The sequence below is a fragment of the Ursus americanus genome, chromosome 5 (genome assembly GCF_024610735.1).
Source record: "Ursus americanus isolate L20-20 chromosome 5, mUrsAme1.1.p, whole genome shotgun sequence".
NCBI classification, from domain to species: Eukaryota; Metazoa; Chordata; class Mammalia; order Carnivora; family Ursidae; genus Ursus; species Ursus americanus.
This window is the reverse complement of record NC_142131.1, coordinates 24478900-24493531: the sequence shown is the minus strand read 5'-3', so window position 1 is coordinate 24493531 and position 14632 is coordinate 24478900.

Genomic DNA, 14632 nt, shown 5'->3' with positions numbered 1-14632 from the left:
CATTTCCTACAAGAGCAACAATCTATAAGGCTAGTTATAGTTGTAATGAAAACAAACCTACCAGAGTTGTAAAGACTTGTAGCTATGAATATAGATAGATACAATATACTTTCTGCCCCGGACCTTCTTGTTGGCTATCCTAGATAGATAGATAGATAGATAGATAGATAGATAGATAGATAGATCTTTCTAGTATTTAAAAACACAAAACAAACAAAAATTTGATAAAGACAGGGTTTTCCAAAGGAACCGTGGCCAAGGAGGACACATGGTTGTGTTTTATGCCAGTAGCATTTGACCAAGTTGATCATTCATTTAAACTTCCCCTGTAGGGGCGCCTGGGTGGCTCAGTCGTTAAACATCTGCCTTCTGCCCAGGGCCTGATTGCAGGGTCCTGGGATCGAGCCCTGCATCGAGCCCCGCATCGGGCTCCCTGCTTTGCTGGGAGCCTGCTTCTTCCTCTCCCACTCCCCCTGCCTGTGTTCCCTCTCTCGCTGGCTGTCCCTCTCTCTGTCAAATAAATAAAATCTTTAAAAAAAAAAAAAAAAAAAAACTTCCCTTGTAAACACTGTCTGCATTTGATGTCCAGGAATCACATTCTCCTCTTTTCTCTGCTATTCCTTGGGCATCTCCCTTCCTTGGTTCATGCACATCTTTCCTGCTTATATACTTTCTTTTGTTAATCTCCTCCAGCCTCTTGTGACTGTAAATGTCAGGTGTATATTTATGACTCAGCCTGGTTGTCTTCCTTGAATTCCAGACCCACATGGACCACTGCCCATCCTACATCTCCACTTGAATGTTAATAGGCATCTCAAACGTAACATGTCCAAATACAAACTCCTGCTCTCCCCTTCTATCTCCTCTCTCTATTGTCTTTCCTATCTTAGCACCTCCATTGCTACCATGCTGGTCCCAGCCGCTGTTATCTCTGGCCTGGATTAAGCAGTAGCTTACTATCTGGACTCACAGGTCCATCCTGGCTCCACTTTGGTCTAATCTCAGAGCAGCTGGAGTGACCCTGTTAAGACCTAAGTCAGAGTATGTCATTCCCCTATTGAATATCCTCCAGTGGCTCCCCATATCTCTCAGAAAGGAAGCCACAAATGGGCCAAATTTGTGTGGGGTCTTTGTCCATCTGCCTTGATAGTACATCTCTAATTCCTTTTTCTTTTTTTTTTTTTTAAAGATTTTATTTATTTATTCGACAGAGATAGAGACAGCCAGCGAGAGAGGCAACACAAGCAGGGGGAGTGGGAGAGGAAGAAGCAGGCTCATAGCGGAGGAGCCTGATGTGGGGCTCGATCCCAGAACACCGGGATCACGCCCTGAGCCAAAGGCAGACGCTTAACCGCTGTGCCACCCAGGTGCCCCTCTAATTCCTTTTTCTACTGCTCTCCCTCCTGGTCAGTCGGCTCCAGCCATACCAGCCTCCTTGCCCTTCCTTAAAGCATTCTGAGGCCATTCCCACCTGAGTGCTTTACACTTGCTTTTTTTTTTTGTCCGGAACCCTCTGCCCCCAGATACCTGCTTGGCTTGTTCTCTCCTCTCTTTCAGATCTGTATTGAAATGTCACCTTTTCAGTGAAGACTTCACTGAACACCTATTTAAAATCCCAACTCCTTTGTTCCACACTCCTTGCCCCCCTTCTTTGATTTATTTTTCATTTTTAGCCTATTATTTACTTATCGATTTTGTTTATTACCTCCCACTAAATTGTATGGTCCATGAAGGGAGGGTGTTTCTCTCTGGTTTGTTTACTACTACGGTCACCCCCAGTGGCCCAAGGACACCTGGCCTTTGTGAAGTAGCCAATAATATTTGTTGAATGAAAGAAAGAGTATCTCCTTACATGTGATTCTTCTGAACATTTGAGCAATGTGTGACCTGTTTTACAGACCGGTTTCTTAATATGCTCTTTCTCCCTATTCCTCATTACCTGTCTCCTCAAAAACTAGGTTTCCATTTTCTGTTTTTTTCATTCAGTGCTTACTGAGTGACGACTGAGTTTCTGACACTGTGTTAGGTGCCAAGAAATACTGTAATGGAACACGCATTGTCCCTGGTGTCATGGAGTCTGTCATGCCGTTGTTGGAGAAAAACACTGGATGGATAATAACACAAATACATGTATAGATTGTAGTCAAAGATTATGAAGGCAGAAACAGAGCAGTGAAATAAAAAGGGAAACCGTGGAGGGAGGGAACTCGAGATAGGATGAAAGTCTACCCTAAGGAGGTGACATTACCGCTGAGGGAAGTGTGAAGGATGAGAAGGGACGAGGGAAGCAGAACATGAAGTCTGGTGGGGGTGCGTTTAGGGAAAGAAAACAAACCCAGGGAAATAAAAAACCATGACATCTTCGAGAAACCACAAGAAAGCCAATGTGGCTGAGGTGAGAGTTTGGCAGTTCCTGTAGGTCCTGCAACATCGTGTAATGGTAAAGAGATTGGAGCTCTAGAGCCAGACCCCTGAGGCCAAACGCAGGCTTACCTCTTAGTTAGCCTGTCATATTTGACAAGTTACTTAACTACTCTGTGACTTTTGCTCATCTGTAAAATGGGGATATTTATAGTGCCCACATCATGTGGTTGGTGTAGTATCAAATGAGCTATTGCATGGAAGTACTTAGAACAGTATCTGCAGTGTAGGAAATATTTTAATATAAATTTGCTCATGTGTTCTGAATTCAATTGCTTCTCCCCACATCTACGGCTGCCACTCTGTCCACCATCATGTCTTGCCCTGTTCCTCAAATTGCCTTCTCTGTTGGCTCTTTGTATTCACTCTTAACCCAGTTACTCCATTCTCCACCCAGAAGTCAGGGTGAATTGTTTTTTGTTGAAATTAAATCATGTCATTCACCAGCTCAAAACATTCTTAGATTTAAAGTAAATCGACTTAGAATAAGATACCAAGCTTTTTCCATGGGCCTTGAGGCCCTCCACGAGCTGGCTTTTGCCTGACATTCTGGATTCATTTTCTACCAGGTTCCGTTCATTCACTCTGCTCTTCTGTCTCAATCTCATCCTCATCTCATGGGCTTTCGATGTCATGTTTTCCATATCCAGAATGTTTGTTCTCTAGCTCTCCACTCCTCACTTTTCAGGTCTCTCAGCTCAAACGACCTGTTAAAAATGACTTCTAGGGTTATCGTGTCTAAACAGGCACACACTTTGTCCTCAGTCCCTAGGAATCATTTACTGTTTTGTTGTTTACTTTAGACCCTTTGTCAGCTGAAATTATGTTACTTATTTCATTGTTTGTTTGTTTCTTGCTTGTCTTCCTTACCGGCTCCGACAGCCTATAACTGTCATATACTAGGGACTCAGTGCCTATTTGTGGAATAAATGGATTCTTTTACATATTCTGAAAAATGAAGAATGGTTGAAAATATTTTCCTGGAGGTGGTGAATTATTTCCACTTTTCAGCCACGCAGGTGGAAAGGCATCTTTTTCGTTGTCTCATTTGTTTCTCTTCTCTCGGGGGCTGTTGTCTGTGCTGCCCGTCATTCAGCATCTGACAACCATAGTCTTATAGATTCTATCTGTCTTGTTGTCATTTTGTGGTGGTTTAAAACCAAAGAGTAAATCTGGTGCTTGTTTCTCTGTCTTGGTGGAAACTAAATAATTCCACATTTGTGATTTTTATGGCTCCAAATGATTGTACTTTTTATGGACTTTAACAAATGGAGCGCATCTTGATAAAGGCAATTCACGCAGATTATTATGTTTCCTCTCCATTTGTGCCCCAGGTCCTTGAAACCTAAGTCAGTATGCTCCCATCTTGGGATACCATGCATGATACTGGGAGTTGTATGGATGCAAACTCAGAAAGGTCTATTTAGCATCTCCCTGCTCTTTTTCAAGCACTCATCTTTGTTATTTCAGATCTGGTTGGTTGGAGAACCAGGGAAGATCCCAGAGTAGGTACTTCTGGGAGACCCCAAATCCAACATGTGATTGGACCCTACATGGTGCTTCGAACAATTCTTACCAATCTTTCCCTAAACCAGACAGATTGTTTCTAATTTTAGTGCTAGAAATGAAACACACTAAGTTAATCTCTGCAAGAATTTAATTGTTCTGAGAGTCAGCACAAAAAGTTTTTGTTGTGAGAAGAGTGCCCCTACCTCCCACCCTGGAAATATATTTAAATGCTAAAATCGAATAGATGTGGAAATTTATCCAAAAGATCTATACTTGGAATGTGGAATATGGCTCAAAACAAAAAAGTATTTTCAATAGAAAAATCAGGCTTCTAATATATTGATTTCTTAAATATCCTGGAATTGCCTTTCTACAGACTAAGACATGGATAATTAGATATGAAGTTATCCACTAGCACTTATACTTTCTATTTTCATTTAGAACAAAACAAATTTTCTCTGTCAGTTAAAAGGCTGAGAATGGATAATTTTATTATAGCATAGAAAATTATTTGTTACTTAATCCTTTGTGTCATCAAAATAAAGAACAAAAAGACCTTGCTGTTGGTAATTGTTCTGATATGTGATGCCAGTCTCTGCATTCAGACCTAATCTGGTTCCAAGAAGTTGTGTACAGATACTTTTAATGTATTTTTTATTATATTTATAATATTATATTTATAAGGCATAAAGAACATAATGATACCCTGGAAGGATGGAAAAAATCTAATTTAGACTGAACAACTAGTTCTAGTACAAGTGGATGCTATCAACTAGTGAGTTTCTTTTATAACATAATTTGAATTTTAGATGTAAACAGAATATCAGGGGTGCCTCTGTGGCGCTGTCGGTTAAGCATCTGCCTTCAGCTCAGTTCATGATCCCAGAGTCCTGGGTGGAGCCCCACATTGGGCTCCCTGCTTGGCAGGGTGCCTGCTTCTTCCCCTCTTCCCTACCTGTGCTCTCTCTCGCTATCTCCGTCTCTCTCTCTCAAATAATTAAAAATTAAAATCTTTATTTAAAAAAAAGGTGTATAATAAAAATGTTTTTAAAAAAGATGTAAACAGAATATCAAAAGTTACTAGGTTAACCACAGTGGCCTGACACTGACATCTAGCATTTAGGTGCTAACTTGGATTAAAAGCTTCATTAAAGTATTTTTGTTAATAAGTTGCTTGGAAGGCTTGACTTGTGAAAATCTCATTCATCGAGATCTCTGGGGAGGTACCTGATATTACTGGGCTGGAAACAAAGGGAGAATTATGACAAGACAGGAAAGGAAGAATTATGTTCTCCGTCAAGCTTACATATCAATCCTAAATTGATAGTTCTAAATTGACCTAGGGGCACCTGGAGGGCTCAGTTGGTTAAGCATCTGACTCTCGATTTCGGCTCAGGTCATGAACTCTGGGTCCTGAGATCAAGCCCCACGTCAGGCTCTGTGCTGGGGATGGAGCCTGCTTAAGATTCTCTCTCTCTTTCTTTCCCTCCTCTCTCTCTCTTTCACTCTCCCTCCCTCTCTAAAAATAAATAAATAAACTAATTTTTAAAAATTGACCTAAAAGTATTTCTGGGACCCTGTAACAAAATGTGAGTGTACGTTCATTCATTCAAGATATATATGACTATACGATAGGCAGGAACAATGTTTCAGTCACTGTGCTAGGTGATTTTGGAAGCGTCAGTAGACAGAAACAAAAACGCCCATAATTCCTGCCCTGATAGAGCTTAGGGCCTATAAGGGGATAGACACACAATAAAAATAAACATAATAACTGAGCGTATGACAAAGTAGAGAAAGCGATAGTAACTTTGGGGAAAATAACAGGGAGTGCAGTGGGGGCAGACAAGCCGGCTCAGCGTCAGTGATGCCTGGGTAGAGCACACGGAACAAGGTGTGGTTTGATCGAAAGCTTGAAGGAGATGAGGCACTAAGCTACAGTGGTATTAGAAGAAACTGTTCCCTGCTGAGGGAGCGGTCTGCTCAAAGGCTCTCAGATGGGAGACTCCTTGAGGACAGCGGGCAACAGCAAGGCCAGCGTGCACAGACTAGAATGAGCAAGCGGGGCGGGGAGAGGAGGGAAGTAGGAAAAAGGTCAGAGATGATACGGAGCTAGACCTTTGGGTTTTACTCTGAGAGAGAGAGCGGATCCACCATGTGCAGACATGGCGATGTCTCTCGAATCACCTCCCCTTTCTTAAAGGATTCCATCCGTGGAGACCTTTCTGCCCTATCGGTGGAAAATTAATCATGTACATGGGTCATTATGGCTGACATTGTGCTACTTCTGATCCCGGGCACCGACCACTGTCTTCTCGCCCAGAGCATGGCATCGTCACTCACTTTATATTAAGGAGTGTAAGTTTATGGTACTTAGGCAGTTAATGAAGAAATTAATAGCAGTAATAGTTTCATAAATTGCCATAGTCCAATTCCTTTTTACAGTGAGCTAGGGCATGAATCAGCAAGCATTTCTCCCGCGAAGGAGGGGAGTAAATACCGTTAGCCTCTCTGGCCGTGTGCGGTCTGTTGCAAACACTCAACACTGCCGTGGCGATGTGAGAGCAGCAACCGATACAGCGGAAACACATACGCACAGCTGGGCTCCAGGAAAATGTATTTACAGACCCAAATGGCAGGCTAGATTTGGGCCATGGGCTGTCATTTGCTTGCCTTTATGGCAGCATGAGAGGCTATATTAGCTTCGGAGTGGGGACCCGTGGGTGACAAGGGGCGCAGCATGGTCCTGGCAAAGAGCAGTCATTAAACTCTGGCGTCAGATAGACCTGTCCTTCAGTCTCAGTTCTTCTCTGCGCACACTGCACACAGCAGGTGTTATGGGCAGAATGGGTGTGCCCTCCCTCCCCCCCCCCCCCCCCCCCCGCCTCAAATTCATGTGTGGAAGCTCTAACCCTCAATGCAATCATATACGAAGGTGTGGCCTTTGGAAGGTAATAAGGTTTAGAGGAGGTCATGAGGGTGGGGTGCCAGGGTGGGATTAGTGTCCTTTACAAGAGAAAGAGAGACCAGAGCGTTCTCTTTTTCTCTCCACCATATGAGCGCACAGCCGGAAGGCAGCCATTTACAAGCCGGGGAAAGGATCATGAGTAGGAACTGAATCTGCAGGCACCTTGATGTTGGACTTTCCAGCCTCCAGAACTGTGAGAAATAAATGTGTGTTGTTTAAGCCACTCAATCATAACTTTTTTTAGAGCAGCCCAAGCTGACTAAGACAGCAGGCATTCAAAACTACAAGAGAATATTTACCAGATATCAGGCTTTGAGCAACCATTGTCGCTTCAGGATACAATGATGACTTCAGAAAGAAGGAAGCAACGGGGATCAGATAGACTGTTCGTTCTGAATATTGCCTCTGTCCCCTTCCCTCACTTCTGTCTTTCCGATAACCCAGTGCCACAGATTTATCCCTTTTGCCTATGCCCTACACGTCTCTTACGTTCTGTCTTGTTTCTCCTTTTTTCTTTTTATGCCTCTGGTTTGCATATTCTTATCTACCTATCTTTCAGTTCTCCAACCCTGGCTTATCTTGTGTTCAGTCTGCTGTAAAACCTACCCAATGATTTCCTAATTTCAAATAGTGTATTTTTCCATTCTAAAAGGTCCATTTGATTTTTTATGTATTCCTATTTTTTGCTTAATTCTCAGTCTTTTCTACTCTCTGACCAACTTTTTCCTCTAGTATGTGAATTACCTGTGGGTCTTCTTTGCCCTCCTTGGTTTTTAGCAAACCTAGCGTGTCCTGTGTATTAGCATGCCTCATAAGTTTGGATATTGTGGATTAAAAAAAGAACTGTAGAGTCTCTGTGATTTCGTTCAAAAAGAGCTGGTGTTTTGTTTGTTTGTTTGTTTTTGGCAGGCAGACAGATCCTGCTGAGGTGTAATTTTAGGCTTTCTTAGGGCTAGACTGTTAAATTTTTTTTACCTTATTTGACCTTATTTCTTGTGGGTTCCCCTTGCTACTAAGGCATGCCCCTTCTGAAGTCTTGACTAAAATTTTATAATGTTTACTGATGCATCTCCTCTTCGGTAAGACTTAAATTCTAACCTCTGTTTTTCAGTATGGCATGCTGCTGAAATCTATGATCAGATTTTTATCTTTCCAGCTGCTGTTTTCATCTGATTTGGCAGAATCTCACTCGACTCATGCATGGCTTAGACACTGCCCAGCAGCTTGTGGGAAATATGTACATCGGTTTCTGGGCCCCTTTTCTGAATTTCTCTCACTGTCCAGAAATTCCTTCTGGCGTGCCTCATCCCCGCAAGACAGGCACTTTCTACGTGGGCCCTATTTCCCCATGCTTGAATGTGGAAAACTACCTCAGAGAAAAAGCCGGAGGGAATGTGGAGCTCACTATCTCTGCTTTCTTCTCTCAAGGCTTACAGCACCTGTATTACTGGCTCTCTCAAGCAGTTGTTTTGTATATTTTATCCAGTTCTTACCACCGTTCCAGTCATAGCATGAATCCCATACAAGACACTCTGCCATGGCGGGAACTAGCTCCCCATCACTCTTCAACTCACTGTCATGTGATTTCCATCCCACTCTTCCTGTGAAGCTGCTCCTGCCGGGATGACCCATGACTTCCATGGTACTACTGCAGTAGATTCTCTCACTCCTTCTTCTACTCTGTCTCTGAGTAGCATTTGACACAGCTGACCGATTTCTGTCTTTGGTTTTCTTGCCATTCACTCTTGGAATTCCTTCTACCTCCGTGACCATTTTTTCTTAGTCTTCTTTGTTGACTTAACTCTCCTTGACCCAGCCTTTAATGTTGGGGCTCCTCACACCCTCGGATAGGTGTTCTTTTCTCCTCACTCCATAACCCCTTCGTGGGTGATCTCATTGAAGTCTGACAACTGCCACAATATGCAGGAACTTTCAGGTTTATAGTCCCAGACCAGGCCCCATTTCTAAGCTTCACAGCTTAGATTGAATGGTCTACTAAATATCTCCACTTGGATGACTCACAGGATTTCCAAATTTAGTATGTCTAAAGCTGAATTATTTTTGTGCTGTATGCTGACCTCCCCCTCTTCCCAAGTTCTTTATCTCAGCAAAGGACATGGTTCTCCCCAGCCTCCCTGCCCCAGCTGTAACTCCTGCCAGACACTTGGGAGTAACCTGAATTCTTCCTCATGTTACACCAGGTTTCCGTAGCTTGCCTTTTGCTTAGTCTTTCAACTTTATGAGAGTCCATCTCTTTGCTGGCTGGTGACCTTACTTTGCTCTGCCCTGGGCCAACTGCACAGTGCTAGAGCCCATCAGAATCTTTTTTGTTAGGGTGTTTGAGGTTTCAGGGGCTGTGAACCTTGAAATCACAGTGCAGGACAGATACAGAAAGTCATAGGTGAGACCAAAGTCATCAAATATAGATTAATTTATGTGTGCTATGCTTTGTTTAGATGTTTAGAACATTTGTGAATAATTTTGACATAATTTCTAAGAAAATTGAGAAATCTGGAGGCTAACAATGTGGGTTACAAGGTAAATTCTGTAAGGCTTGTCTTGCGGAAGATAAGCCCTCTCACAGAACCGCATTTGCCGTTTGTGGAACTGCTACCAGCTGGGTGGGCTATCAATTTATGCTCCACACACTGAAATTTTAGGCTTATTTTCACTCATGGATAACTGGGAGTTTCAGATTTCTGCATCCCATCGAGTCTACTAAATGTCTTAAAAAATTAAAATACTTTTTAAAAAGAACAATATGTTTTAGATAATGAGTTTCTAGAGAAATGGTCTAAATAGAATGATACTCTTATTTTTATTTTTTATTTTTTTAATTTGCCTCAGATCTCCGAGATGCAGCACAGTACCCGCTGACCCTGGGTGACCTTGGGTAAATCACTCACCCACCCACCCCCGTCTTTGTTGTCCTCATTTATAATTTGACGATAATTGTGTCTGCATCAGTTGTTATGAGGCTTAAATGATTTAGTATTTATAAAATGCCTACAATAGCACCTGGTGCAGGATGATAACTATTTAATAAAGTATTCCTGGCTTTTTCTTTTTCATTTCTGTATTATTTTGTGGAAGAACTAGGGAGTCAGCAACCCTCGATTTTCACCTCGGAGGTATATGTTTAGCCTTGTGACCTTAGTACGCTTAATTTTTAGTATCCCGCAGCTTTGGTTCTGCATCTGTAAGGTAAGTAACGCTAACTGGCTGCTTCCCTTGTGCTTCTATGAAGCACCTGACCTACATTGTGTCGCAACTACACATCTAGATAGGCTGTAGGATAATAATTTTTATTTTATCTGAGGCTTAGAGAAGATGATAACTTGCCTTAAGTCCCACAGCTAGTAAACATGGCATCCAGGCCGCCTCTCTGATTCCAGAACTCAAAGCTCCTGGCCACGGCTCTCAGATGCCTCCTTCTTTCTCAGAGCTGCTTGTTTCTTGCTCACGGAGCTTTTAGGCATGGAAAAGCAGCCCAGATTTCAGCTGGGCCTTTGCCTCTGAAAATGTCCGCAGCTTTGGCTGTGGAAATCCTTGAGATCGTCTCCTTATGGCAGAGTGAGACATCTCTGTTGCCTGCCTCTTGGTGCAGGCTGGGGCCCAGCCCACTTGAGCAGCTCACTAGCTCTCCCCGGAGATGAGGAGTAGTGCAGTCTGGGCTGGCCTTCGTTCCTCGGCTTTTGGCTCTCCTCTGTCATTGCTTTCTTTGGCGAATGCATTTGCAATTATAACAAAGGAATCGTGCAGACCCTAAGCCCAGTGTTTTCTCTAAATCATGTCCTAGTTTCCCTTGGCAACCATGTAGCTTGACCCCCCACAAAGCAGGTCTCCCTGTAGTTTCAGCATTTCAAAACTGAATCCGGTTGTCAATAGAATTGTTGGTTTTCCAGAATCTAGATAATCCTTGCAGTGGCCCTCAATTGACAAGGTATTTGCTTATTTATCATTCAATACCTCTGTGACCCTAATCGTGAGCAAAGCAGGCCAGGAGGGAAGGATCAGAATGTGGCAGGTAGTGTCCTTGGACCAGCAGAGGCTTGTGATACGTCCTAAACCACTCTGTGTCTGGGGCATGGGGGGAGGATTCGTCTACTCCTCCACTCTGGGCCAGAAGTATCAACCGTCAGGGCTAGAAAGAATCTCCACCATAGAGAAGAGGAAATCAAGACCACTAGAAGCGAATTGCCTTGCTCAAAGTCCTATGTTACGTCAACATTTGGCCAGGACCAGCTCCCGGACATCAGTGCTCTTAACCCTGCATTGTGTCCCCTCCTTCACACCAAACTCACGTGCGTAGCAGATATGAACCCCAGACCACAAACTCAGGTGTGCGGCGTATTGAAGTGTGCCCCTCAAAAAGATATCTTCAAGCCCTAACCCCTGAAATCTGTGAATATAAATTTATTCAGAAATAGGGTCTTTTCAGACATGATCGAATTAAGATAAGGTCATACTGGATTAGGATGAATCCTAAATCCGATGACTGGTGTCCTTACGAGAAGAAGGGAGGACACAAAGGGACCCACACAGAGGGAAGAAGGCAGTGTGAAGACAGAGGCGGAAACTGAAGTGACAGATGACTCCAGGATATTGTTGGTGAAGGGGAGCAGAATATGCCACCCTGAAATAGGCTTCTTTAGCAGAAGGATTGTTTTAGGCTGATTAATTTTAAGAAAGAGCAGACACAGGAATGCTCTGAAGTCTGAGTCAAAGTTATCCTTTTGTAAGAGCCATTTACATTTACAAGGGCAATCTCCATTTCTAGAGTGTCTTCCTGTCTGTACCAGGAAGAGGAGGATAACCAAATCTCTAGAAACTCTTGCCCGTGGAGAAAGCAAGGGCTTAAATCCACATAGCCACGCTCCCTTTGTTTACTGTGCTTTGCCTGGTCACCTCTCATAACTGCCCTCCCCCAACATCTTCTTTTGTCTTGAGCTGGAGATGGTATTTAAGGGGGTGGCTTGGGCCATTTGGGGGAAGTTACTCAGCTTTCCTGGGTATCTCTCATGTACACATGTTATGTAACTTCTGTGTGATGTCTTTTAGCATAGCTGGCTCTCACCAAGAACCCAGAAGGGGAAAGGGAACGTTGTTTTTCCTCCCGTAGATTGGTAACCACCAGCAGCTGACAGGAGGCCAAAAGGGAGTTTTCCCTACAGTTTATAGAGGGAGCATAGCCCTGCTGCCACCATCATTTTGTGCTTCTAGCCTCCAGAACTGAGAGAATACCTTTCTGTTGTTTCAAGCCACCCACTTTATGGTAATTCATTATAGCAGTCCTGGGAAGCTAACACAAGGTGGCTATTAAATATAATTTTATTTCTCTGTAATCCAACATGAAGTTTATTTTATCCTTCAGTTCTTCCAGGGGGTAAACCCTTAAACCCAGGCCATTTAGGTTCCCCACTCTTCCCAGGGCTGTGTGTAAACCCAGCTGCGTGCGTGTCTGTGTAACCCAGTCGTCTGGGACGTGCCTTGTTTCTGTGACCTTGGCCTCTACAGACAGGATGGTTCTAGCAGCTTCCAACTTACCACAGGGTGCGAGACTCTCAGACAGGTGGTTTATACTCATGTACATCCAGCTGAGATGTCATGGACGTTTCCACAGTGAGTGCTTCTTATCAGGATGGCTCTGCTGGGGAAGAACCCTTGGGGCCTCTCTTTCCAATGCATATCTGTCTTCTCTCGAATTTATCCCGCTTCTGCGAGAAAAAGAAGTAGATCCAGTTCCCTCCACCTCAATTCTTGGCACTCTTCCTAGGCTCTTCATCTATGCCCTGACTCCTCTAACTTCCTAACTTAGACTTTTGGAATACAACCCCCCAAATATTTGCTGGCGTTCACAGCTTTCTGTCTCCCCACATCCCTCCCCTGAAGCAATAAATGCAGAATATTTGTTACAGGGGAGGGGGGCAAGAAAAGTGGAAAATACTGGTGGAAAAACAAAAAGTATTAGTTCATGAAAACTATAATCTGGATGAATGTGACTAGAAGAATGATGGACTCCTGAAGCTGAAGAGACATGGACTTAGTTGTCAGCAGTGCTCCTTTCTGGCTGTAACTAGGGCACGTTACAGACTCTCTGAGACTTTGTGTTCTCACTTACCAAAAAAGGACGTAAAACACCTACTTTCTAGAGTTGTTGTGGCATCTCAATTTAGGGAGACAACGTATGCAAAAGCACAAAGAGGATACCAACTAGCCAAGTCAACATGGGTGCAGAAACGATTAGAGACCGGGTCGGTTTCCCAGTCCTAGGGAGCCAGCCTGCATGAAGATACCAGCCGTTCAGCCTGCAGGTCCATTCTGCATAGTGTCTCCCGCTACGATGTAAGATGCTGCTATGGAGGATAGCTGGCTCTTTAATGGCCTTTCTTGTGCTACGGATTAGCTTGAGGATGGGAACCGGGTTTTCTATTCTTCCCTACCATTATTATTTTCTAGCTTTGGTGCCTTTGGCTTGTGTGCTTTCCTAAATTCAAATAAATACTCGGCGGACAGACAAGCACCTTATATTTTAATCTACTTGGCTGTGAACCCAGAACACTGCTGAACTTTTCTGGGGAATTAGGAGTGCTTTCGTGTTTCTTCAGGAACTGGTGGAACCCAGGCAGAACCACTGTCGGCTTTGCCACATTTTCCTTCTCTGAGAGGCTGTCATGTAGACGCAGAGCCACTAGATGTCGCAAACGGGGAAGTGCTCTGCCCTGCTCCCTGTGCTTCCCCTGCCAAGAGAGCTGCCGATGTGCTGCAATCGTTCTTGAAGAAACAAAACAAAACAAAACGCTTTAAACAGACTTAATTTTTTACACGTATGTAGCCTCCTCCAGCATTATCATCACTCACCAGAATGGTCCCTTTTTCACAAGGATGAACCCACACTGACACATGATTATCACCAAAAGGCCGTTGCTTACTTTAGGGTTTGCTCTTGTTGTTGTATATTCTGTGGATTTGAACAAATACGTAGTGACACATATCCATCGTTATGCTTATTTGCCATCCGTATATCCTCTTTGGTGAGGAGTCTGTTAAGGAATTTGGTCCATTTTTAAGTCAGGTTGTTTGGCTTCTCATTGAGTTGTAAGTGTTCTTACATATTTTTAATAAAAGCCCTTGTTTTTCCAGTCTGTGGCTTGTCTTCTCATTCTCTCAACATTGTCTTTCACAGACTAAAGTTTTAAGTTATAATGAAGTCCAGCTTAGCAATTATTTCTTTCATAGATCACGTCTCTGCTGTTGTAGCTAAAAGGGCATTACTATCCCGAAGGTCATCTGGGTTTTCTCCTATATGATCTACTAGGAGGTTTATGGTTTTGTATTTTACATTTAGGACTGTGATCCATTTTGTGTATTTTCGAGAAGGCTGTAACGTCTGTGTCTGATTCATTTTTTACATGTCCAGTGGTTCCAGCACCATTTGTTGAAGAAACGACCTTTGCCATACTGTATAGCAGTCCCCTCCCCCATATCCATGGTTTCACAGTCTGTGGGTTTAGTCAACCTGTGGTCCAACGCAGGCTGGAAGCAGATGATCTTTCTTCTGATGTCAGAAGGTCATTAGAAGCTTAGCACTACATCACAGCGCTTATGTCATTCACCTCATTTCATCGCATCATGAAGGCATTTTATCATCTCACATTATCACCGGAAGAAGATGAGTAAGTACGGTATGATATTTAGAGAGAGAGACCACATTCACGTAACTTTTATTACAGT